Source organism: Sesamum indicum, linkage group LG6 (assembly GCF_026168435.1).
Source record: "Sesamum indicum cultivar Baizhima isolate 11 linkage group LG6, ASM2616843v1, whole genome shotgun sequence".
NCBI classification, from domain to species: domain Eukaryota; kingdom Viridiplantae; phylum Streptophyta; class Magnoliopsida; order Lamiales; family Pedaliaceae; genus Sesamum; species Sesamum indicum.
The window spans coordinates 9,567,322-9,591,642 of NC_142662.1; the positions used below are offsets into that span (position 1 = coordinate 9,567,322).

Consider the following 24,321-nt stretch of genomic DNA (forward strand, 5'->3'; position numbering starts at 1 on the left):
TTTTAAAGTAAGTTTGTTTCCATTTTGTACTAACTTGTAGTTGTTATTACGTTTAGAAAATTTAACACACAAATACTTGGGTCTAGACCTACGTCTGGGTCAAGTTTCGTCGAATTCTGAGAATGTTCAAAATTTAGCTGTTTTACACGGTTTATTAAAGCAAGTTTGTTTTCCCTTTTAACTAACTTGTAGTTATTATTACACTTAGCAAGTTTACCACATAAATGCTTGGGTCTAGCTACGTTTGGGTCAAATTTCGTGGAATTCTAAGAACGTTAAAAATTTGGGTGTGTTACACGGTTTGATTAAAGTAAGTTTGTTTTTCTTTTATACTAATTTATAGTTACTATTGCGCTTAGCAAATTTACCATATAAATGCTTGGGTCTAGACCAACGAGTGGGTCAAGTATCGTCGAATTTTGAAAAAGTTCATAATTAAGCTGTTTTGCACTGTTTTAGTAAAGAAAGTTTGTTTTCCCATTTATACTAACTTGTAGTTGTTATTATGCTTAGCAACTTTACCACATAAATGCTTGGTCTAGACCTATGTTTGGTCAAGGTTCGTCGAATTATGAAAACGTTCAACATTTAGGTGTTTATAAAAGCAAGTTTGTTTCCCTTTTATACTAACTTGTAGTTATTATTACGATTTACAAATTTTCCACACAGATGTTTGGGTCTAGACCTACGTTTGAGTCAAGTTTCGTCGAATTCTGATAACGTTCAAAGTTTAGCTGTTTGGCATGGTTCTATCAATGCAAGTTTGTTTTCGTTTTATACTAACTTGTAGTTATTATTACGCTTAGCAAATTTACCACACAAATACTTGGATCTAGACCAACGTTTGGGTCATGTTTCGTGGAATTCTGAGAACGTTCAAAATTTAGCTGTTTTGCACGGTTTTATTAAAATAAGCTTGTTTCCGTTTTATACTAAGTTGTAGTTATTATTACACTTTACAAATTACCACACAGATGCTTGGGTCTAGACCTACGTTTTGGTCAAGTTTCGTGGAATTTTGACAACATTCAAAATTTAGCTGTTTTGCATTGTTTTTTAGAGTTAGTTTGTTTCCCTTTTATATTAACTTGTAGTTATTATTACGCTTAGTAAACTAACAATACAAATGTTTGGGTCTAGACCAACGCCTTGGGTCAAGTTTCGTCGAATTCTGAAAATGTTCATAATTCAGATGTTTTGAACGGTTTTTTTAAAGCAAGTTTGTTTTCCATTTTATACTAACTTGTAGTTATTATTACGTTTATCAAATTTAGCACACAAATTCCTGGGTCCAGACCAACGTTTGGGTCAAGTTTCGTCGAATTCTGATAACGTTCAAAATTTAGATGTTTTGCACGGTTTTTTTAAAGCAAGTTTGTTTCCATTCTATACTAACTTGTAGTTATTATTACGTTTGGGTCATGTTTCGTCAAATTCTGAGAACGTTCAAAATATAGCTTATTTACACGGTTTTATTAAAGCAAGTTTGATTCCATTTTATACTTACTTATAGTTATTATTCCGCATAGCAAATTTTTCATACAAATTCTTAGGTCTAGACCAACTTTTGGGTCAAGTTTCGTGGAATTCTGAGAAAAGTTCAAAATTTAGCTGTTTCGCACGGTTTTATTAAAGCAAGTTTGTTTTTTCTTTTATTCTAACTTATAGTAATTATTACACTTATAAAATTTACCACACAAATGCTTGGGTCTTGACCTACGTTTAGGTCATGTTCCGTCGAATTCTGATAACAATCAAAATTTAGCTGTTTTACATGGTTTTATTAAACCATGTTAGTTTCCCTTTTATACTAACTTGTACTTATTATTACGCTTATCAAATTTACCACACAAATGCATGGGTCTAGACCACCTTTTGGGTCAAGATTTCTCGAATTCTGAGTACGTTCAAAATTAAACTGCTTTTGCATGATTTTATTAAAGCAAGTTTGTTTCACTTTTATACTAACTTGTAGTTAATAATATGCTTAGAAAATTTACCACACAAACGCTTGAGTGTAGACAAATATTTGGGTCATGTATCTTCGAACTCAGAAACGTTCAAAATTTAGTTGTTTTACACGGTCTTATTAAAATTTATTTTTCTTTTATACTAACTTGTAGTTTTTATTCCGCTTAGCGAATTTACCATAGAAATGCTTGGGTCTACACTAATGTTTGGGTCATGTTTCGTTGAATTCAAAGAACATTCAAAATTTAGTTGTTTTACACGATTTTAGTAAAGCAAGTTTATTTTCCCTTTTATACTAACTTGTAGTAATTATTACACTTAGCAAGATTATCAGAAAAATGCTTGGGTCTACACCTACGTTTGAGTCAAGTTTCGTCGAATTCTGAGAACATTCAAAATTTTGCTGTTGTGCACGGTTTTATTAAAATAAGTTTGTTTACCTTTTATACTAACTTATAGTTATTATTACGCTTACCAAATTTACCACACAAATGCTTGGGTATTGTAGCACCCCCTTTGCAACAAGTTATATATCTACGCTAAACATCATACTTATAGTAATCTCTGTGTTCATATATATAAATTTGCACATAATCAACTAATCAATTTGCATACGTAATCCCAACATGTCATAGCAAGTATTATCAACCTACAATATTATATATATATATACATATCAAACACCACAAGGTGATTCACCACAAGTAATCCGTACAATTATATTTTCTCTGTACTAACAAAATGTGAGTTGTACTCTAACTGACTAAGAGGAGAAAACTGCATACTGGCCCGACCTGCCTGAGTATAGCGCGTGGACCTATTCTTCAATAGTCAGACACCTCAAAGTCTATTCCTGAAAGAAAATGTCAGCAGGGGAATGAGCCTGCCACTCAGTAAGCAAATAACCAGTCCTATCTATATATGCATGTCAACCATAGCCCAAACAAGATAAACAAGCAACACGAATGGAATACAATCAATTTAATTCCAACATAATCAACTTTATTACACCACATGAGTATCTCATAATAAGACAACTAACCAAACTCCATTTTTCCTAGTTTGCTTAGCAGAAGGTGATATTGTGTTTTTCCCACCAACTCAGTCTCACCGTTATATAAATTTAAGTGAATCCCCTTGACAGCCGGCTCATCAATCTCATTTCGCACATAGCATTTTCATTTCGCATCAAAGCTCTTTCATTGCGCACATAGCATTTTCTTTTCGCACATAGCACTTTCTTTTCGCACATAGCATTTTCAACACGTCAAGGGGTATTCACACCACAATTATATTCAATTTTCACCACTCCCTCATTTCCACATAATTCTTGTAAGCAACCAGTCACGTAAAATAGTATATCAACATATTCTCATTTGCAGACACCCACAACACAACATACAACAAACATGATATTTCAACGTGTCTTCGCATTCCACGTACACAGTATCATCAATCAAATCAAATAATTCACCACGCATATATTTTCAGATAAAACAATATCAGCATGAACCACAAAGTCATATAATAGTAATACCACAAATAAAAAGAACATATATAGATAATACTAATTATTTACTTACCTCAATTTTATAACGTTTCTTTCTACTCAACCGCTAATTGTCAGTCCTTTCACCTCACCTCCGTATCCTATAATGAGTTATACCATATACAATTAATATATCGAGAATATCGTAATTTCTTTAAAATATAATATTAAATATCATTTGTACAATTTCTAATAATTCTTTAATATTCCATTTCTATCGAAATACAAATCTTCGTTTTTCCTCTTTATTAACATACCATTTATTAAATATAATTTTTGGAATATTTCTACGAATATTCTATCAATTCCTCGCTATTATATTCTTTAATTGAACAATAATACATATAATTGCGTATTTGGTTAACAATTCCGATGGAATTATACAGATTAGCTATAGTAATATTCAATCTAATAAATTTAATAATCTAATTTACCAACGACATTATTTTTATATCCAATTCGATATTTAATTTGACACTATTTTAAATAGCAAAACTCATAAAATACTCCGATTAAATAATATATAACTTAACATAAACAACATTTAATTAAACGGAGTAATTAAGAAATTAATTATACTAATTAATATGAATTAAAATAGAAATTTTCGTACCTCGGTTTTCAGTTTTTCCGCGAGAGAGAAGCGTGCAACTTTTCTTTAATTGTGTGTGAATGTGTGTGTATTATTCTGCATGTGCCCACCGCCTCACTTCATACTCTCTCTCTCCTCACCCATTATATATATATATATATGTTATTTATGATATAAATATATAATATGATTATTTTATTATTTTATTTATTTAAATAAACTTTTTACAAAATACCATTTACGTCCTTTCTAATTTTCTTAATTAGAATAAATTGTCCAAAAATATTATAACGAACTCCAATTTAATCCGTTCAAATTTTATTATATTCCAATTATAGCCCATAATTTATATACTAATTAACTAAGTTTCATAAAAATTTACCAATTAATCCCCCAATTATATATTATAATCTTTGGGGCGTCACAGGTATAGACCTACATTTGGGTCAAGTTTCGACGAATCCTAAGTACGTTCAAAATGTAGTTGTTTTGCAAGTTTTATTAAGGCAAGTTTGTTTCCCTTTTATACTAACTTGTAGTTATTATTACGTTTAGCAAATTTACCACACAAATTTTTGGGTTTAGACCAACGATTGGGTCAAGTTCCATCGAATTCTAAGAACGTTCAAAATTTAGATGTTTTGCACGGTTTTTTTAAAGTAAGTTTGTTTCCATTTTGTACTAACTTGTAGCTATTATTACGTTTAGAAAATTTACCACACAAATACTTGGGTCTAGACCTACGTTTGGGTCAAGTTTCATCGAATTCTGAGAACGTTCAATATTTAGCTGTTTTACACGATTTATTAAAGCAAGTTTGTTTTCCCTTTTAACTAACTTGTAGTTATTATTACACTTAGCAAGTTTACCACATAAATGCTTGGGTCTAGCTACGTTTGGGTCAAATTTCGGGGAATTCTAAGAACGTTAAAAATTTGGGTGTGTTACACGGTTTGATTAAAGTAAGTTTGTTTTTTCTTTTATACTAATTTGTAGTTACTATTGCGCTTAGCAAATTTACCATATAAATGCTTGGGTCTAGACCAACGAGTGGGTCAAGTATCGTCGAATTTTGAAAAAGTTCATAATTAAGCTGTTTTGCACTGTTTTAGTAAAGAAAGTTTGTTTTCCCATTTATACTAACTTGTAGTTATTATTATGCTTAGCAACTTTACCACATAAATGCCTGGTCTAGACCTATGTTTGGTCAAGTTTCGTCGAATTATGAAAGGGTTCAACACTTAGGTGTTTATAAAAGCAAGTTTGTTTCCCTTTTATACTAACTTATATTATTACGTTTTGAACGGTTTTTTTATAGCAAGTTTGTTTTCCATTTTATAATAACTTGTAGTTATTATTACGTTTATCAAATTTACCACACAAATTCCTGGGTCCAGACCAACGTTTGGGTCAAGTTTCGTCGAATTCTGATAACGTTCAAAATTTAGATGTTTTGCACGGTCTTTTTAAAGTAAGTTTGTTTCCATTTTGTACTAACTTGTAGCTATTATTACGTTTAGAAAATTTACCACACAAATACTTGGGTCTAGACCTACATTTGGGTCAAGTTTCGTCGAATTCTGAGAACGTTCAAAATTTAGCTGTTTTACACGGTTTATTAAAGCAAGTTTGTTTTCCCTTTTAACTAACTTGTAGTCATTATTACACTTAGCAAGTTTACCACATAAATGCTTGGGTCTAGCTACGTTTGGGTCAAATTTCGTGGAATTCTAAGAACGTTAAAAATTTGGGTGTGTTACACGGTTTGATTAAAGTAAGTTTGTTTTTCTTTATACTAATTTGTAGTTACTATTGCGCATAGCAAATTTACCATATAAATGCTTGGGTCTAGACCAACGAGTGGGTCAAGTATCGTCGAAGAAAAAGTTCGTAATTAAGCTGTTTTGCACTGTTTTAGTAAAGAAAGTTTGTTTTTCCATTTATATTAACTTGTAATTATTATTATGCTTAGCAACTTTACCACTTAAATGCTTGGTCTAGACCTATGTTTGGTCAAGTTTCGTCCAATTATGAAAACGTTCAACATTTAGGTGTTTATAAAAGCAAGTTTGTTTCTCTTTTATACTAACTTGTAGTTATTATTACGCTTTACAAATTTTCCACACAGATGTTTGGGTCTAGACCTACGTTTGGGTCAAGTTTCGTCGAATTCTGATAACGTTCAAAGTTTAGTTGTTTGGCATGGTTCTATCAATGCAGGTTTGTTTTCGTTTTATACTAACTTGTAGTTATTATTACGCTGAGCAAATTTACCACACAAATACTTAAATCTAGACTAACGTTTGGGTCATGTTTCGTGGAATTTTGAGAACGTTCAAAATTTAGCTGTTTTGCACGGTTTTATTAAAATAAGCTTGTTTCCGTTTTATACTAAGTTGTAGTTATTATTACACTTTACGAATTACCACACAGATGCTTGGGTCTAGACCTACGTTTTGGTCAAGTTTCGTGGAATTTTGACAACATTCAAAATTTAGCTGTTTTGCATTGTTTTTTAGAGTTAGTTTGTTTCCCTTTTATATTAACTTTTAGTTATTATTACGCTTAGTAAACTAATAATACAAATGTTTGGGTCTAGACCAACGCCTTGGGTCAAGTTTCGTTGAATTCTGAAAATGATCAAAATTTAGATGTTTTGAACGATTTTTTTAAAGCAAGTTTGTTTTCCATTTTATACTAACTTGTAGTTATTATTACGTTTATCAAATTTACCACACAAATTCCTGGGTCTAGACCAACGTTTGGGTCAAGTTTCGTCGAATTCTGATAACGTTCAAAATTTAGATGTTTTGCACGGTTTTTTTAAAGCAAGTTTGTTTCTATTCTATACTAACTTGTAGTTATTATTACGTTTGGGTCATGTTTCGTCAAATTCTGAGAACGTTCAAAATATAGCTTATTTACACGGTTTTATTAAAGCAAGTTTGATTCCATTTTATACTTACTTGTAGTTATTATTCCGCATAGCAAATTTTTCATACAAATTCTTAGGTCTAGACCAACTTTTGGGTCAAGTTTCGTGGAATTCTGAGAAAAGTTCAAAATTTAGCTGTTTCGCACGGTTTTATTAAAGCAAGTTTGTTTTTCCTTTTATTCTAACTTGTAGTAATTATTACACTTATAAAATTTACCACAAAAATGCTTGGGTCTTGACCTACGTTTAGGTCAAGTTCCGTCGAATTCTGATAACATTCAAAATTTAGCTGTTTTACATGGTTTTATTAAACCATGTTAGTTTCCCTTTTATACTAACTTGTACTTATTATTACGCTTATCAAATTTACCACACAAATGCATGGGTCTAGACCACCTTTTGGGTCAAGATTCAAAATTTAGCTGTTTTACACGGCCTTATTGAAGCAATTTTGTTTCGCTTTTATACTAACTTGTAGGTTTTATTACAGTTAGCAAATTTAACACGCAAACTGATGAGTGTCGAAGTCCACCAAAAATAATTCCTACGAACACTTTTGTAGATGTGTGAGTAGGGTCGAATCCACAGAGATTGGTTTTAAATTAATTCCTTCAAAAACGAAAATAATTAGGGGGAGTTTTGATTGGAAGAAGAATAAAACTAAAAAGCTAATAAAATTAAAAAAAAGATAAATATAAGAGAAGAATATTCCAGTTAAAGATAGGATCACACTTAATTCCACGGTTGATCATAGATGCAAAGATAACAATTATTCATGATAGATAAATTGGTTATGGCAATTGGTACGACCTAACGACCTCACCTTTCCTTACCTTGTGGATAGTCAAGGAACGTCCGTTGACTAAATCCCTAATCAGTAAACAACCTTGGGAACGTCCTCAAGATTTAATTTACCGACAGCATTAAGAACTAGAAAGGCCCAATTCTAACCAATAAATTCCTACGAGGATTTATTTAAGTTAGATTGTGCATTCCCCACAACATAATCAAAAACTTCTACATAATCAATTATGTTGTGTTACCACTAGTTATCGAACTAAACAAACAATTACGGATTTGAAAGTTCAATTGGCTAGGCAAATATTCTTGACAATAAATCAGATTATTTGTAATAAAAACACAGAGAACAACACAAATACCAATATGAATAAAAGTAGAAAGTATAAATTAGATCTCACAACCCGTTGGATTTAAGCGTTCACCAAGTCTTCAACCGGAATGAGAGATTTAGCTAGACATGCTCTTGGAAGAACGCATGAAAAGCAAAATAATATAAGAACGTAGAGAAATAGAAGAGTTCAAAAGTTCTCTTAAAGTGAATTACATCACCTATTTATAATAGCTAGATACCTAGTTCTACTAGGATTAGAAGTAGATTCCTAATTGAACTAAAAGACTTATAGAGAATAAAATCCTAATCCTAGTTAAACTCTTCCTTCATCAGAGGTAGCCCAAGCAGCTCCAAACTCTTGCCAAAAATTGAGTTTGAGTCTTGTTTAAATTTCCATTTTGGTGCTTTTCTTCATTTTCCATTTCTTTTGTCCTAATGCTGCAAAATAATATTTAATTAGGAGCATTTGGTCACAAAATAGGCTAAAATATTATATAAAATAAGCATAAAATGCAATCCTATCAAATATCCCCCCACTTAACCCTTTGCTCGTCCTCGATGCAAAGAAATAGAGATAAAATAGTTGAACAAGTTCAAACTTTATGGATCGCAGACGAAAGTAACAAGCAAGAATCTAGTTGAGTGTTCAAAGAATGACACATCATATGATAAAAGACAACTGAATAAGTTTCAAACAAGTTTTCACAAGATGATCTTCATGAAAACTAAGCATGGAAAACAAGTGGACTATGCTCTCACATCTCCCAATCTCTCAAGTGTTTTTGGTTGAGTGTTTCACTCAAATGCTTGCTATGAAAATGCTTCACCATAGGCTTGATTATTCACCAAAATCTCCACCACTTATAAATATGCACACACTTGAATCAAGAGGTCTTATATTTTGGTTGTAATGGGGCTTTGGTTTGGGGGTAGGAAAAATAAGGAAAAATAAGGTGAAAATCCAAGGAACTAAATTAGAGCACCAAGTAATAGATGTAGGAATCCAAGCTTTTCAAAATTGATCTATCTCATACTCTTTCATGTCCCACTTTCCTCGACTTGAGCTATGCCTTTCTTTCAAAGAGAGAAAATATATTTTTTTCTTCTCTTTTTTTTTTATTTTTTCTTTTTTTTTTGTATTTTTTTTTAAAAGTAATTTTTTTTTCCTCTTTCTTTGTCTATTAAGGCATAGAACAAGATTGTCATGTGACATGTTAGCTCATAAATGTCCTTTACAATAATTGAGATATCCCCACACTTAATGTCAAAACATATACTTAGAATACATCTTTGTTTCCTTGACGCTCTACTAGTCCTTGGAAGGGCCAAACAAGGATAATAAAAAGACGGTAGAGTTTGTTTATACTTGGGGTTGCATAACAAGGAATTAAGGCTTATAAGGCCCAAATGGGCTTACTAAGGGGATTTGTATGTAGGTGGTCTTTTTAAGCTAAAGGGGTTTTTATCCTAACGCCTTTATCATTTTCAAGTGTATGCATAAAGATGTGGCCTCGATATGGTTCAAAGCAAGTTCTAGGAAGACAAAATCATGAAGCATTATCTCTCGAGAAAAGAAAAATTGTAGATTTTTATGAGTGTATAGGCTCAAAATTTCTCTCTAGGTAGGTTATGTCCACCAATTTTCCACATTCAATTTTCAAATCAAATCACCATTTGCAAAAATAAGTTCTTAACCGTAAGTTGTCAGGAGTCATTAGATGCACATCCTTATCACACATTACCAAATTATTACTTGATTAGCCTAAGTCTTTGATCATAAAGCTAGTGTGAGAACAAGATAAAATAATATTTGCTTCAACAAATATGGAAGGGGTAGCAAGCATCAATCAAAATAATTAATCCACCAAGACTCATTTTCTATCAAAACAATCAAAACACCTTCCCCCCACTTAATTCCACATTGTCCCCAATGTGGTAAGCATGCATATCTAGGACGACAAAATAAGAGAAAGGGAGAAAGAGAGCGTCCCTTAGTGATTCGGGAGTAGGTGGTGGAACTGCGGGAGCTCGAGAATTGTGAGGCTTTGAATGAGAAGGAGAGTCCCTTGTGGATGCTCATACCTTTTGACCTGCAAAAATCGATTTTAGTGGTATCACAACATTCACAAGAGGTTAGATGAGAGAGAAATAAATAACTGAGAAAAAAAAAAAAAAGAAAAAGGACATGGGTTGCCTCCCAAGAAGCGCCTTTCTTTAACGTCTTTGGCTAGACGGGATGGTGTTTCTAGGTGATGGTGGGTTCCATGAGTTGTATTTTGTCTACTAAAGTTGATTGAAAACCTTCGTAGAATGGTTTAAGCCTATGCCCATTCACCGTGAACACTTTTTGAGTGGTTGGACTTTTGATTTCAACTGCACCATGAGGAAAAATATGAGTCACAACAAAAGGTCCAATCCAACGAGAACGCAGCTTACCCGGAAAAAGTTTAAGTTTGGAATGAAAAAGCAACACTTTTTGCCCAACAACAAAGACTTTTCTTGAGATGGCTTGATCATGGAAAATTTTAGTCTTGTCTTTATAGATCCTTGAGTTTTCGTAAGCGTCATTTCGAATTTCCTCAAGCTCTTGGAGTTGCAATTTTCTTTGACACCCCGTCTCATCCATCGTCATGTTGAGTTGTTTGATTGCCCAAAAAGCCCTATGCTCAAGTTCAACAGGAAGATGACAAGGTTTACCAAAAACTAAACGGTACGGGGACATACCTATTGGAGTCTTGTATGCAGTGCGGTAAGCCCATAACGCATCATCCAAGCGAACGCTCCAATCCTTGCGATTGGGATTGATCGTCTTTTCAAGTATGGACTTGATCTCACGATTGGAGACTTTGGCTTGACCATTTGTTTGCGGGTGGTAGGCAGTGGAGACTCGATGAGTTACATTGTACTTTTTGAACAAAGCACTTACCATCTTATTGCAAAAGTGAGTCCCTCGATCACTAATGATGGCTCTAGGCATCCCATACCGAGAAAAGATGTTAGTCTTCACAAAATCTATGACAGTTTTAGCATCATCCGTACGTGTGGCTTTTGCTTCAATCCACTTAGATACATAATCTACCCCAAGAATGATGTAAGATTTACCAAAGGATGAGGGAAATGGTCCCATAAAATCAATTCCCCATACATCAAAGATTTCACACACAAGTATGGAGGTTAGGGGCATTTGATCACGGGGACCGAGATTTCCCGTCATTTGGCAATTCTTACAAGATTTGCAGAATAGATAGGAATCCTTAAACAAATTTGGCCAAAATAAACCACATTCTAACACTTTCAATGCTGTTCGTTTAGGCCCAAAATGCCCCCCACAAGCATGAGAGTGACAAAATTCAAGAATAGATGTAACTTCGGATTCGGGTACGCACCTCCTTATGATTTGATCTGAGCAATACTTCCACAAATATGGATCATCCCACACATAGTACTTTGCATCACTTCTAATTTTTTCTCTTTTTGCTCTAGACAAATCATTAGGCAAAGTATTAGTAGCAAGGAAATTTACTAGATCAGCGTACCATGGGATTATTCCTTGTGTGGCGAGGAGTTGTTCATCCGGGAATTCATCTTTTAAAGGGGGTGAATGTCCGTCGATTATTAATCGACTGAGATGGTCGGCAACGAGATTTTCCGCCCCCTTTTTGTCCTTAATGGTTAAGTCAAACTCTTGTAGTAAGAGTATCCACCGTATGAGCCTTGGCTTTGCGTCTTTTTTTGACAAGAGGTACCTAAGTGCTGCATGATCAGAATAAACAATCACTTTAGTACCAAGCAAATAAGAACGAAACTTTTCTAAAGCAAAGACAAACAGCTAATAGTTCTTTTTCCGTGGTGGTGTAATTGCTTTGAGTGTTGTCTAACATCCTTGAAGCGTAGTAGATGACATGAGGGTCCTTTCCAACTCGTTGGCCTAGAACGGCATAGGGATTGAGTTATCTTGGAGAAATCCTTAATGAACCGTCTATAAAATCCTACATGACCAAGAAAAGAGCGAATCTCCCGCACACTAGCGGGGTAAGGTAGGGATTTTATGACATCAATTTTAGCTGGATCGACTTCTATTCCTTTAGAAGATACGATATGCCCCAAAATCAAACCTTGATCAACCATAAAATGACACTTTTCATAATTAAGCACAAGGTTCTTCTCTATGCACCTTTCAAGAACTTTAGCCAATTTTCCCAAACAATCATTGAAAGAATTTCCATAAACAGTAAAATCATCCATGAATACCTCTATGAATTGTTCCACATAGTCAGAAAAAATGCTTACCATACATCTTTGGAATGTGGCGGGTGCATTGCATAAACCGAAGGGCATTCGTCGATAGGCAAATGTGCCGAAGGGGCACGTGAAGGTTGTTTTGTCTTGGTCGGCTGGTGCCACGGGTATTTGATGAAAACCTGAGTAGCCATCAAGACAACAATAATGAGAACGCCCAGCTAACCTTTCTAACATTTGATCAATAAAAGGAAGTGGAAAATGATCCTTTCTAGTGGATGCATTGAGTTTTCTATAATCAATACATACACGCCAACCATTTTGAACACGAGCAGGTATCAAATTTCCAAAAGAATTTTCAACCACAGTGATACCCGTTTTCTTAGGCACAACTTGAGTAGGACTTATCCATTCACTGTCAGAAATAGGAAAGATTATACCTGCATCAAGAAGTTTTAAAATTTCTTTCTTTACCACTTCCATCATAGGCGGGTTCAATCGACGTTGTGCCTCTCGTGATGGTTTGGCTCCTTCTTCAAGTAGAATCCTATGCATGCACGTAGAAGGGCTTAGCCCCTTGATGTCGGCTATGGTCCAACCAATGGCCTCTCGGAACTCTAGAAGCACACGGATCAATTTTTCCTCTTCTAAGGAGGAAAGCTTGCTAGAGATGATCACCGGTAGAGTGTCGTTTTCTCCTAAGAAGGCATACTTTAGATGCTTGGGTAATTCCTTCAACTCCAAAGTAGGTGCCTGCAAGATAGAAGGGACAAGTTTAGTATGAGATTGTGGCAATTCAATGAAAGCAAGATTGGAGGGTAAAGGTGGAAGGGCTTCAAATTCGAAGACGCTTTCTCCTATGCTTGGATCGAGTGCTATAAAGTCCTCCAAAAGTTGCACTTGTGTGGGTGTGAGGCTCCTTTCTAGCACTAACTTGGCGTGGTCTTCATTATCATAATTTGTCAATTCCTGCACAACAGGGTCAAGTGCATCCAAAAAGAAAGCAGTAGGTACATCACTAGGATATCGCATGGATTCATATATATTAAATCTTATAATTTCACCATCAAATTCCATAGTGAGAGTACCATTGTGGACATCAATTTTTGTTCTAGCGGTTTTAAGAAATGGCCTTCCTAACAAAATAGATGTAGAATTGGGGGAGTTATCTTCCCTCATATCTATCACAAAGAAATCAGCAGGAAAAACCAATTCATTAACTTCTACTAAAACATCTTCAAGGACTCCTTCAGGATAAACAATAGAACGATCAGCAAGTTGAATCACAACACCCGTTTCTTTTAATGGACCAACATTCAAAGATTTAAAGATAGTAAGAGGCATGACATTTATAGAAGCACCCAAATCACACATGGCTCTCTTAATACCTATTAAACCAATTTTACAAGGGATAGAAAACATACCAGGGTCTTTGCATTTGGGGGGTAGTTTTTGTTGGAGAATTGCGGACACATTCTCCCCCATACTTACCCTTTCATTGCCTTTCAACTTTCCTTTGTTGGTGCACAGTTCTTTGAGAAATTTTGCATAGCGGGGTATTTGTTTAATTGCGTCAAGTAATGGAATGTTTACCTCCACTTTACGGAAAGTTTCAAAGATTTCCCTCTCTTCTCCTTCTTTTTTACCCTTAGCAAATCTTTCCGGGAAGGGTGGTTTTGTCACCAATGCCTTAGGAATGTCATTGCTGGTTTGTTTGGATTTTTCAAGCTCTTCCTCTGTTGTGCCTTGTTGTGCGTCTCCATGCTTAATGCTAATTTCGGACTGTAGCTCTTTTCCACTGCGTAAAACAATAGCACTAGCATTTTGCTTAGGATTAATAGTAGTTTGGGAAGGAAACTTACCTTGAGTCTCCAAACGGCTAACGGAAGAGGCTAGTTGGCTCATTTGGGATTCCAAATTTTGTATGCTCGAGCGGGTTTCTTGTTGGAATTGTTGGGTGCTCAAGGCGAGTGTCTTCACGATATCTTCCAGAGGCATACCATTATTGGGATTGGCTTGAGGTGGTGGTGGTGGTTGTTGGTGTGGAACCCTTTGAAAGTTTTGAGGTTGATTGCCATATCTCAAATTTGGGTGATCTCTCCATCCGGGGTTATAGGTATTGGAAAATGGGTCATATCTCCTTTGTTGTTGCCCAGAAAATCTACCAACGGCGTCAGCATGTTCGGTTGATTCTTCGTGAAGTGTAGGACAAGCGTCGGTGTAATGTCCCGAAGATGTACATATCCCACAAGTTTTGGCTTGTTGAATGCTTCCCCCTATAAATTTTTCAACAAGAGAAGTAAGTTTATCCAAACGTTCATCAAGAGAAGTACTTACCTCGTTTACCCTTTGTGGGGAGTTGTCGTTTCTATTACCGAATTGTTGATTATTAGCCGCCATGGTTGTGATTAGTTTGCGTGCTTCCGTAGGAGTTTTGTCATACAAAGCACCTCCACTAGCTGCATCCACCAAGCTTCTATTTGCCTCAGACAATCCTTCATAAAAATATTGAATTAGAAAATGGTCGGGAATTTGGTGATGAGGGCAACTCTCCACCAATTGTTTGAATCTTCCCCAATACTCATAGAAACTTTCACCAGAGAATTGGCGTATTCCACTTATTTCCTTTCGGATGTTTGTAGTCCTTGAAGCAGGGAAGTAGTTCTCAAGAAATAGTTTCTTGAGCTCGTTCCAACTAACAATAGATCCCGAAGGTAAGGAGTAGAGCCAATCCTTTGCTTTATCGCCCAATGAGAATGGAAAAACTCTTAGCTTGACTTGTTCTTCGGTGACTCCTTGAGGTCTCATGCCGGAACACACCACATGAAATTCTTTGAGGTGTTTGTGTGGGTCTTCACCTGCAAGGCCACGAAAAATGGGAAGTAAGTGGATGAGACCGGATTTAAGTTCAAAATCAACATCTAAATTAGGATATTCAATGCAGAGTGGTTGTTGATTTAAGTCAAGCGAAGTCATCTCTTTGACCGTTCGTTCGGGATTTTGGGCCATGACTTCGTCTTTAGAGTTGTTAGACGTGGACACGTCTAACTCAGAGTCTGCTGCTGGTTTGGAAGAAGTAGAAGCCTCTTCCTTGTGTTGCTTGGTTTCTTTTCGGAGTCTACGAGTAGTTTTCTCGATCTCTGGGTCAAATTTAAGTTCACCTGTACGAGAAGAACGCGGCATAAAACCAAGTAACTAGAAAAAGAAATTAATTTAAAGACACTAATCCCCGGCAACGGCGCCAAAATTTGATGAGTGTCGAAGTCCACCAAAAATAATTCCTACGAACACTTTTGTAGATGTGTGAGTAGGGTCGAATCCACAGAGATTGGTTTTAAATTAATTCCTTCAAAAACGAAAATAATTAGGGGGAGTTTTGATTGGAAGAAGAATAAAACTAAAAAGCTAATAAAATTAAAAAAAAGATAAATATAAGAGAAGAGTATTCCAGTTAAAGATAGGACCACACTTAATTCCACGGTTGATCATAGATGCAAAGATAACAATTATTCATGATAGATAAATTGGTTATGGCAATTGGTACGACCTAACGACCTCACCTTTCCTTACCTTGTGGATAGTCAAGGAACGTCCGTTGACTAAATCCCTAATCAGTAAACAACCTTGGGAACGTCCTCAAGATTTAATTTACCGACAGCATTAAGAACTAGAAAGGCCCAATTCTAACCAATAAATTCCTACGAGGATTTATTTAAGTTAGATTGTGCATTCCCCATAACATAATCGAAAACTTCTACATAATCAATTATGTTGTGTTACCACTAGTTATCGAACTAAACAAACAATTACGGATTTGAAAGTTCAATTGGCTAGGCAAATATTCTTGACAATAAATCAGATTATTTGTAATAAAAGCACACAGAACAACACAAATACCAATATGAATAAAAGTAGAAAGTATAAATTAGATCTCACAACCCGTTGGATTTAAGCGTTCACCAAGTCTTCAACCGGAATGAGAGATTTAGCTAAACATGCTCTTGGAAGAACGCATGAAAAGCAAAATAATATAAGAACGTAGAGAAATAGAAGAGTTCAAAAGTTCTCTTAAAGTGAATTACATCACCTATTTATAATAGCTAGATACCTAGTTCTACTAGGATTAGAAGTAGATTCCTAATTGAACTAAAAGACTTATAGAGATAAAATCCTAATCCTAGTTAAACTCTTCCTTCATCAGAGGTAGCCCAAGCAGCTCCAAACTCTTGCCAAAAATTGAGTTTGAGTCTTGTTTAAATTTCCATTTTGGTGCTTTTCTTCATTTTCCATTTCTTTTGTCCTAATGCTGCAAAATAATATTTAATTAGGAGCATTCGGTCACAAAATAGGCTAAAATATTATATAAAATAAGCATAAAATGCGATCCTATCACAAACGCTTGGGTCTATACCAACGATCGGGTCAAGTTTCGTCGAATTCTGAGAACGTTAAATATTTAGCTGTTTTGCACGGTTTTATTAAAGCAAATTTGTTCCCTTTTATACTAACTTGTAGTTATTATTACGCTTACCAAATTTACCATACAAATGCTTGGGTCTACACCTACGTATGGGTCAAGTTTTGACGAATTCTAAGAATGTTCAAAATGTAGCTGTTTTGCACATTTTATTAAAGCATGTTTGTTTTACTTTTATATTAACTTGTAGTTAATATTACGCTTAACAAATTTACCACGCAAATGCTTGGGTCTAAACTTATGTTTGGATCAAGTTTCGTCGAATTCTAAGAACGTTAAAAATTTGGTTGTGTTACACGATTTTATTAAAGTAAGTTTGTTTTTCTTTAATACTAACTTGTAGTTATTATTGCGCTTAGCAAATTTACCATACATATGCTTGGGTTTAGACCAACGTATGGGTCAAGCTTCGTCGAATTTTGAGGACGTGCATAATTTAGCTATTTTGCACGGATTCAGTAAAGCAAGTTTGTTTTCCCTTTTATACTAACTTGTAGTTATTTTTATGCTTAGCAAGTTTACTACATAAATGCTTGCGTCTAGACCTACGGTTGGGTCAAGTTTTTTGGAATTTTGAGATTGTTTAAAATTTAACTGTTTTAAAAGCAAGTTTGTTTCCCTTTTTATACTAACTTGTAATTATTATTACGCTTTGCAAATTTACCACATAGATGCTTGGGTCTAAACCTACGTTTGGGTCAAGTTTCGTCGAATTCTAAGAACGTTCAAAGTTTAGCTATTTGGCACGGTTTTATCAATCCAAGTTTGTTTTTGTTTTATACTAACTTGTAGTTATTATTTCGCTTAGCAAATTTACCATACAAGTGCTTGGATCTGGACCAACCTTTGGGTCAAGTTTCATGAAATTCTAAAAAAGATCAAAATTTAGCTGTTTCGCATGATTTTATTAAAGAATGTTTGTTTCCCTGTTATACTAACTTGTAGTTGTTATTACGCTTAGCAAATTTACGACACAAATGCTTGAGTCAAGACAAATATTTGGGTCAATTGTCGTCGAACTCTTAAAACGTTCAAAATTTAGCTGTTTTACACGGTCTTATTAAAGTAAGTTTCTTTTCCTTTTATACTAACTTGTAGTTAGTATTACGCTTAACAAATTTACCATACAAATGCTTGGGTCTACCCCAATGTTTCGGGTCAAGTTTCATCGAATTCTGAGAACGTTAAAAATTTAGATGTTTTGCATGATTTTAGTAAAGAAAGTTTGTTTTCCCTTGTAGATATTATTACGCTTACAAGTTTACCACACAAATGCTTGGGTCTAGATAAATATTTGGGTCAAGTTTCATCGAATTCTGAGAACGTTCAAAATTTAGTTGTTTTAAACGGTTTTTGTAAAGCAAGTTTGTTTTTCGTTATCTACTAACTTGTAGTTATTATTACGCTTAGCAAGTCTACCGCATAAATGCTTAGGTCTAGACCTACGTTTGGGTCTAGTTTCGTTGAATTCTGAAAACGTTCAAAATTTAGCTGTTTTGCACGATTTTATTAAAGCAAGTTTGTTTCCCTTTTATACTAACTTGTAGTTATTATTACATTTAGCAAATTTAAGACCCAAATTCTTGGGTCTAGACCAACGTTTGGGTTAAGTTTCGTCGAATTCTTAGAACGTTCAAAATTTAGATGTTTTGCACGGTTTTTTTAAAGCAAGTTTGTTTTCATTTTATACTAACTTGTAGTTATTATTACATTTAGCAAATTTTCCATATAAATGCTTCGGTCTAGACCAACTTCTGGGTCAAGTTTTGTGGAATTCTGAGAAAGTTCAAAATTTAGCTGTTTTGCAGGGTTTTATTGAAGCAAGTTTTTTTTTCCTTTTATACTAACTTGTAGTTATTATTACGCTTAGCAAATTTACCACACAAATGCTTGGGTCTGGACAAATATTTGGATCAAGTGTCGTCGAACTCTGAAAACGGTCAAAATTTAGCTATTTTACACTGGCTTATTAAAGTTAGTTTCTTTTCCTTTTATACTAACTTGAATTTATTGTTACGCTTAGCAAATTTACCATACACATGCTTGGGTCTACCCCAATGTTTGTCTCCAGTTTCATCCAATTCTGAAAACGTTCAAAATTTAGCTATTTTGCACGGTTTCAGTAAAGCAAGTTTGTTTTTCCTTTTTATACTAATTTGTTGTTATTATTACGTTTAGCAAATTTACCACACCAATTCTTAGGTATAGACCTACGTTTGGGTCAAGTTTCGTCGAATTCTGAGAACGATCAAAATTTAGATGTTCTGCATGATTTTTTTAAAGCAAGTTTGTTTCCGTTTTATACTAACTTGTAGTTATTATTACGTTTAGCAAATTTACCACACAAATTCTTAGGTCTAGTCCTACGTATGGGTCAAGTTTAATCGAGTTCTGACAAAGTTCAAAATTTAGCTGTTTTACACAGTTTTATTAAAGAAAGTTTGTTTCCCTTTTATTAAAGAAATTTTCCATACAAAGGCTTGGGTCTAGACCAACTTTTGGGTCAAGTTTCGTGGAATTTTGAGAACGTTTAAAATTTAGTTGTTTTCAACGGTTTTATTAATGCAAGTTTGTTTCCCTTTTATACTAAGTTGTAGTTATTATTACGCTTAACAAGTTTACCACACAAATGCTTGGGTCTAGACCTACATTTGGGTCAAGATTTGTCGAATTCAGATAACGTTCAAAATGTAGTTATTTTTGCATGATGTTATTAAAGAAAGTTTGTTTTCCTTTTATACGAACTTGTAGTTATTATTACATTTAGCAAATTTACCACACAAATGCTTCTGTCTAGACAAATATTTGGGTCAACTGTCGTCGAACTTTGAAAACGTTCAAAATTTAGCTGTTTTACACGGTCTTGTTAAAGTTAGTTTTTTTTCCTTTTATACTAACTTGTAGTTATTGTTACGCTTAGCAAATTTACCATACACATGCTTAGGTCTATCCCAATGTTTGTCTCAAATTTCGTCGAATTCTGAGAACATTCAAAATTTAGCTATTTTGCACGATTTTAGTAAAGCAAGTTTGTTTTCCCTTTTATACTAACTTGTAGTTATTATTACGTTTAGCATGTTTACCACATAAATTCTTGGTTCTAGACCTACCTTTGGGTCAAGTTTCATCGAATTTTGAGAACGATTAAAATTTAGCTGTTTTGCACGGTTTTATTAAAGCAAGTTTATTTCCTTTTGATACTAATTTGTAGTTATTATTACACTTACCAAATTTACCACACAAATGGATGGGTCTACACCTACGTTTGGGTCATGTTTCGATGAATTCTAACTATGTTCAAAATGTAGTTGTTTTGCACGTTTTATTGAATCAAGTTTGTTTCCTTTTTATACTAACTTATTGTTATTATTACGTTTAGCAAATTTACCACACAAATTCTTTGGTCTAGACAGGTTTGGGTCAAGTTTCGTTGAATTCTGAGCACATTCAAAATTTAGATGTTTTGCACGATTTTTTAAAGCAAGTTTGTTTCCATTTTACACTGACTTGTAGTTATTACTATGCTTAGCAAATTCACCACACAAAGGTTTGGGTCTAGACCTACGTTTGGCTCAATTTTCGACAAATTCTAAAAACGTTCAAAATTTAGCTGTTTTGCACGGTTTTATTGAAACAAGTTTGTTTCCCTTTTTACTAACTTGTAGTTATTAATACTCTTAGCAAATTTACCACACAAATGCTTGGTTTAGAGCAACGTTCAGGTCAAGTTTCGTCAAATACTGAAAACGTTGAAAATTTAGCTGTTTTGCACGGTTTTATTAAAAAAAGTTTGTTTCCCTCTTATACTAGTTATTATTACGCATAGCAAATTTATCACACAAATGCTTGGGTCTAGACCTACGTTTGGGTTATGTTTCGTCGAATCCTGAAAACGTTCAAAATTTAGCTGTTTTGCACGGTCTTATTAAAGTAATTTTGTTTCCCTTTTATACTAACGTGTAGGTATTATTACAGTTAGCAAATTTACCATGCAAACGCTTGAGTCTAGACCAACGATCGGGTCATGTTTCGTCAAATTCTAATAACGCTCAAAATTTAGCTGTTTTTTGCATGATTTATTAAAACAAGTTTGTTTCCCTATTATAATAACTTGTAGTTTTTATTCGCTTACCAAATTTGCCACACAATTGCTTAGGTCTAGACCTATATTTGGATCAAGTTTTGTCGAATTAAGAATGTTTAAAATTTAGGTATTTTGCAAGGTTTTAGTAAAGCAAGTTTGTTCCCTTTCGTACTAACTTGTAGTTATTATTATGCTTACCATATTTACCACACAAATGCTAGGATCTAGACCAACGTTTGGGTCATGTTTTGTCGAATTCTGAGAATGTTCAAAATTTAGCTGTTTTGTATGGTCTTATTAAAAACAAGTTTGTTTCCCTTTTATACTAACTTGTAGTTATTATTACGCTTAGCAAATTCACCACACAAAGGTTTGGGTCTAGACCTATGTTTGGCTCAAATTTCGACGAATTCTAAGAACATTCAAAATTTAGCTGTTATGCACGGTTTTATTAATGAAAGTTTGTTTCTCTTTTATACTAGTTATTATTACGCTTAGAAAATTTACCACAGAAATGCTTGGATCTAGACCTACGTTTGGGTCATGTTTCGTCGAATTCTGAGAATGTTCAAAATTTAGTTGTTTTGCACGATCTTATTAAAGCAAGTTGGTTTCCATTTTATACTAACTTGTAGGTATTATTACAGTTAGCAAATTTACCACGCAAACGCTTGGGTCTAGACCAACGATCGGGTCTAAACCAACGTTCAAAATTTAGCTATTTTGCACGATTTATTAGAACAAGTTTGTTTCCCTGTTATAGTATTTTTGTAGTTGTTATTCATTTAATAAATTTACCACACAAATGATTAGGTTTAGACCTATATTTGGGTCAAGTTTCGTCTAATTCTGAGAACGTTCAAAATTTAGCTGTTTTGCATGATTTTATCAAAATAAGTTTGTTCCCTTTTATACTAACTTGTAGTATTATTATGCTTAGCAAATTTACCACACAAATATTGGGGTCTAGATCTACGTTTGGGTAAAGTTTTTGTCGAATTCTCAGAATGTTCAAAATTTAGCTGTTTTGCACGGTCTTATTAAAGCAATTTTGTTTCGCTTTTATATTAACTTTTAGTATTATTACAGTTAGCAAATTTACCACGCAAACGCTTGGGTCTATACCAACGATCGGGTCAAGTTTCGTCGAATTCTGAGAACGTTCAAAATTTAGTTGTTTTGCACGGTTTTATTAAAGCAAATTTGTTCCCTTTTATACTAACTTGTAGTTATTATTACTCTTAGCAAATTTACCACACAAATGCCTGGGTCTAGACTTACGTTTGGATCAAGTTTCGTCGAATTCTATGAACGTTAAAAATTTGGTTGTGCTACACGATTTTATTAAAGTTTATTTTCCTTTTATACTAACTTGTAGTTATTATTGCGCTTAGCAAATTTACCATACAAATGCTTGGGTCTAGACCACATTTGGGTCAAGTTTCGTCGAATTTTGAAAACGTTCATAATTTAGCTATTTTGCACGGTTTTAGTAAAGCAAGTTTGTTTTCCCTTTTATACTAACTTGTAGTTATTATTATGCTTAGCAAGTTTACTACATAAATGATTGCGTCTAGACCTACGTTTGGGTCAAGTTTTGTAGAATTCTGAGATTGTTTAAAATTTAGCTGTTTTGCATGTTTTTATAAAAGAAAGTTTGTTTCCCTTTTATACTAACTTGTAGTTATTATTACGCTTTGCAAATTTACCACACAGATGCTTGGGTCTAGACCTACGTTTGGGTCAAGTTTCGTCGAATTCTGAGAACATTCAAAGTTTTGCAATTTGGCACAGTTTTATCAATCCAAGTCTGGTTTCGTTTTATACTAACTTGTAGTTATTATTTCGCTTAACAAATTTACCATACAAATTCTTGGATCTAGACCAACGTTTGGGTCAAGTTTCGTGAAATTCTAAAAAAGACCAAAATTTAGCTTTTTCGCACGGTTTTATTAAAGCAAGCTTGTTTTCCTGTTATACTAACTTTTAGTTGTTATTGCGCTTAGCAAATTTACCACACAAATGCTTAGGTCTAGACCAACATTTGGGTCAAGTTTCGTCGAGTTCTGAGAACGTTCAAAATTAAGCTGTGTTACACGGTTTTATTAAAGCAAGTTTGTTTCCCTTTTATACTAACTTGTAGTTATTATTATGCTTACCAAATTTTCCATACAAATGCTTGGGTCAAGACCAACTTTTGGGTCAAGTTTCGTGGAATTCTGAGAAAGTTCAAAATTTAGCTGTTTTGCACGTTTTATTAAAGCAAGTTTATTTTTCCTTTTATACTAACTTGTAGTTATTATTACGCTTAGTTAATTGTCCACACAAATGCTTGGATGTAGACCTACGTTTAGATCGAGTTTCATCGAATTTTGAGAACGTTCAAAATTTAGCTGTTTTTCACGGTTTATTAATGCAAATTTGTTTCCCTTTCATTCTAACTTGTAGTTTTTATTGCGCTTATCAAATTTACCATGCAAATACTTGGATCTAGACCTACGTTTGGGTCAAGATTTGTCGAATACTGAGAACGTTCAAAATTTAGCTGTTTTTGCACGGTTTTATTAATGCAAGTTTGTTTCCCTTTTATACGAACTTGTAGTTATTATTACGCTTACCAAGTTTACCACATAAATGCTTGCGTCGAGACCTACGTTACGGTCAAGTTTCGTCGAATTCTGAGAAACGTTCAAAATTTACCTGTTTTGCACGGTTTTATTAAAGCAAGTTTGTTTGCCTTTTATACTAATTTGTAGTTATTATTACGCTTACCAAATTACCACACAAATGCTTGGATCTACACCTACGGTTGGGTCAAGTTTCGACGAATTCTAAGTACGTTCAAAATGTAGCTGTTTTGCACGTTTTATTAATGCAGGTTTGTTTCCCTTTTATACTAACTTGTAGTTATTATTAGATTTACCAAATTTTCCACACAAATTCTTGGGTCTAGACCAACGTTTAGGTCAAGTTTCGGCGAATTCTGAGAACGTTCAACCTTCAAATGTTTTGCACGGTTTTTTTGAAGCATGTTTGTTTACGTTTTATACTAACTTGTAGTTATTATTACGTTTAGCAAATTTACCACATGAACGCTTGTGTCTAGACCTACATTTGGGTCAAGGTTCGTCGAATTCTATGAACGTTCAAAATTTAGGTGTTTTACATGGTTTTACTAAAGCAAGTTTGTTTCCGTTTTATATACTAACTTATAGTTATTATTACGGTTAGCAAATTTTCCATACAAATGCTTAGGTCTAGACCAACTTTTGGGTGAAATTTCGTGGAATTCTGAGAAAGTTCAAAAATTAGCTGTTTTGCACGAATTTATTAAAGCTAGTT

The 24,321-nt window shown here is 34.0% G+C and overlaps 1 long non-coding RNA gene and 1 pseudogene across 1 annotated transcript; both read right to left on the bottom strand.

Annotated features, from left to right (window-relative positions):
- Positions 1–2,593: 2,593 nt before the first annotated feature.
- On the bottom strand, positions 2,594–4,224 carry LOC148787721 (uncharacterized). The gene is made up of 3 exons (XR_016066204.1): positions 4,134–4,224; positions 3,555–3,621; positions 2,594–2,824 (listed from the first exon to the last, which is right to left on the bottom strand). It is a non-coding gene; the product is annotated as an uncharacterized LOC148787721 (long non-coding RNA).
- A 6,200-nt stretch (positions 4,225–10,424) lies between these two features.
- LOC110012093 (uncharacterized) overlaps positions 10,425–24,321 on the bottom strand; it is a 41,865-nt pseudogene continuing 27,968 nt past the window's right edge.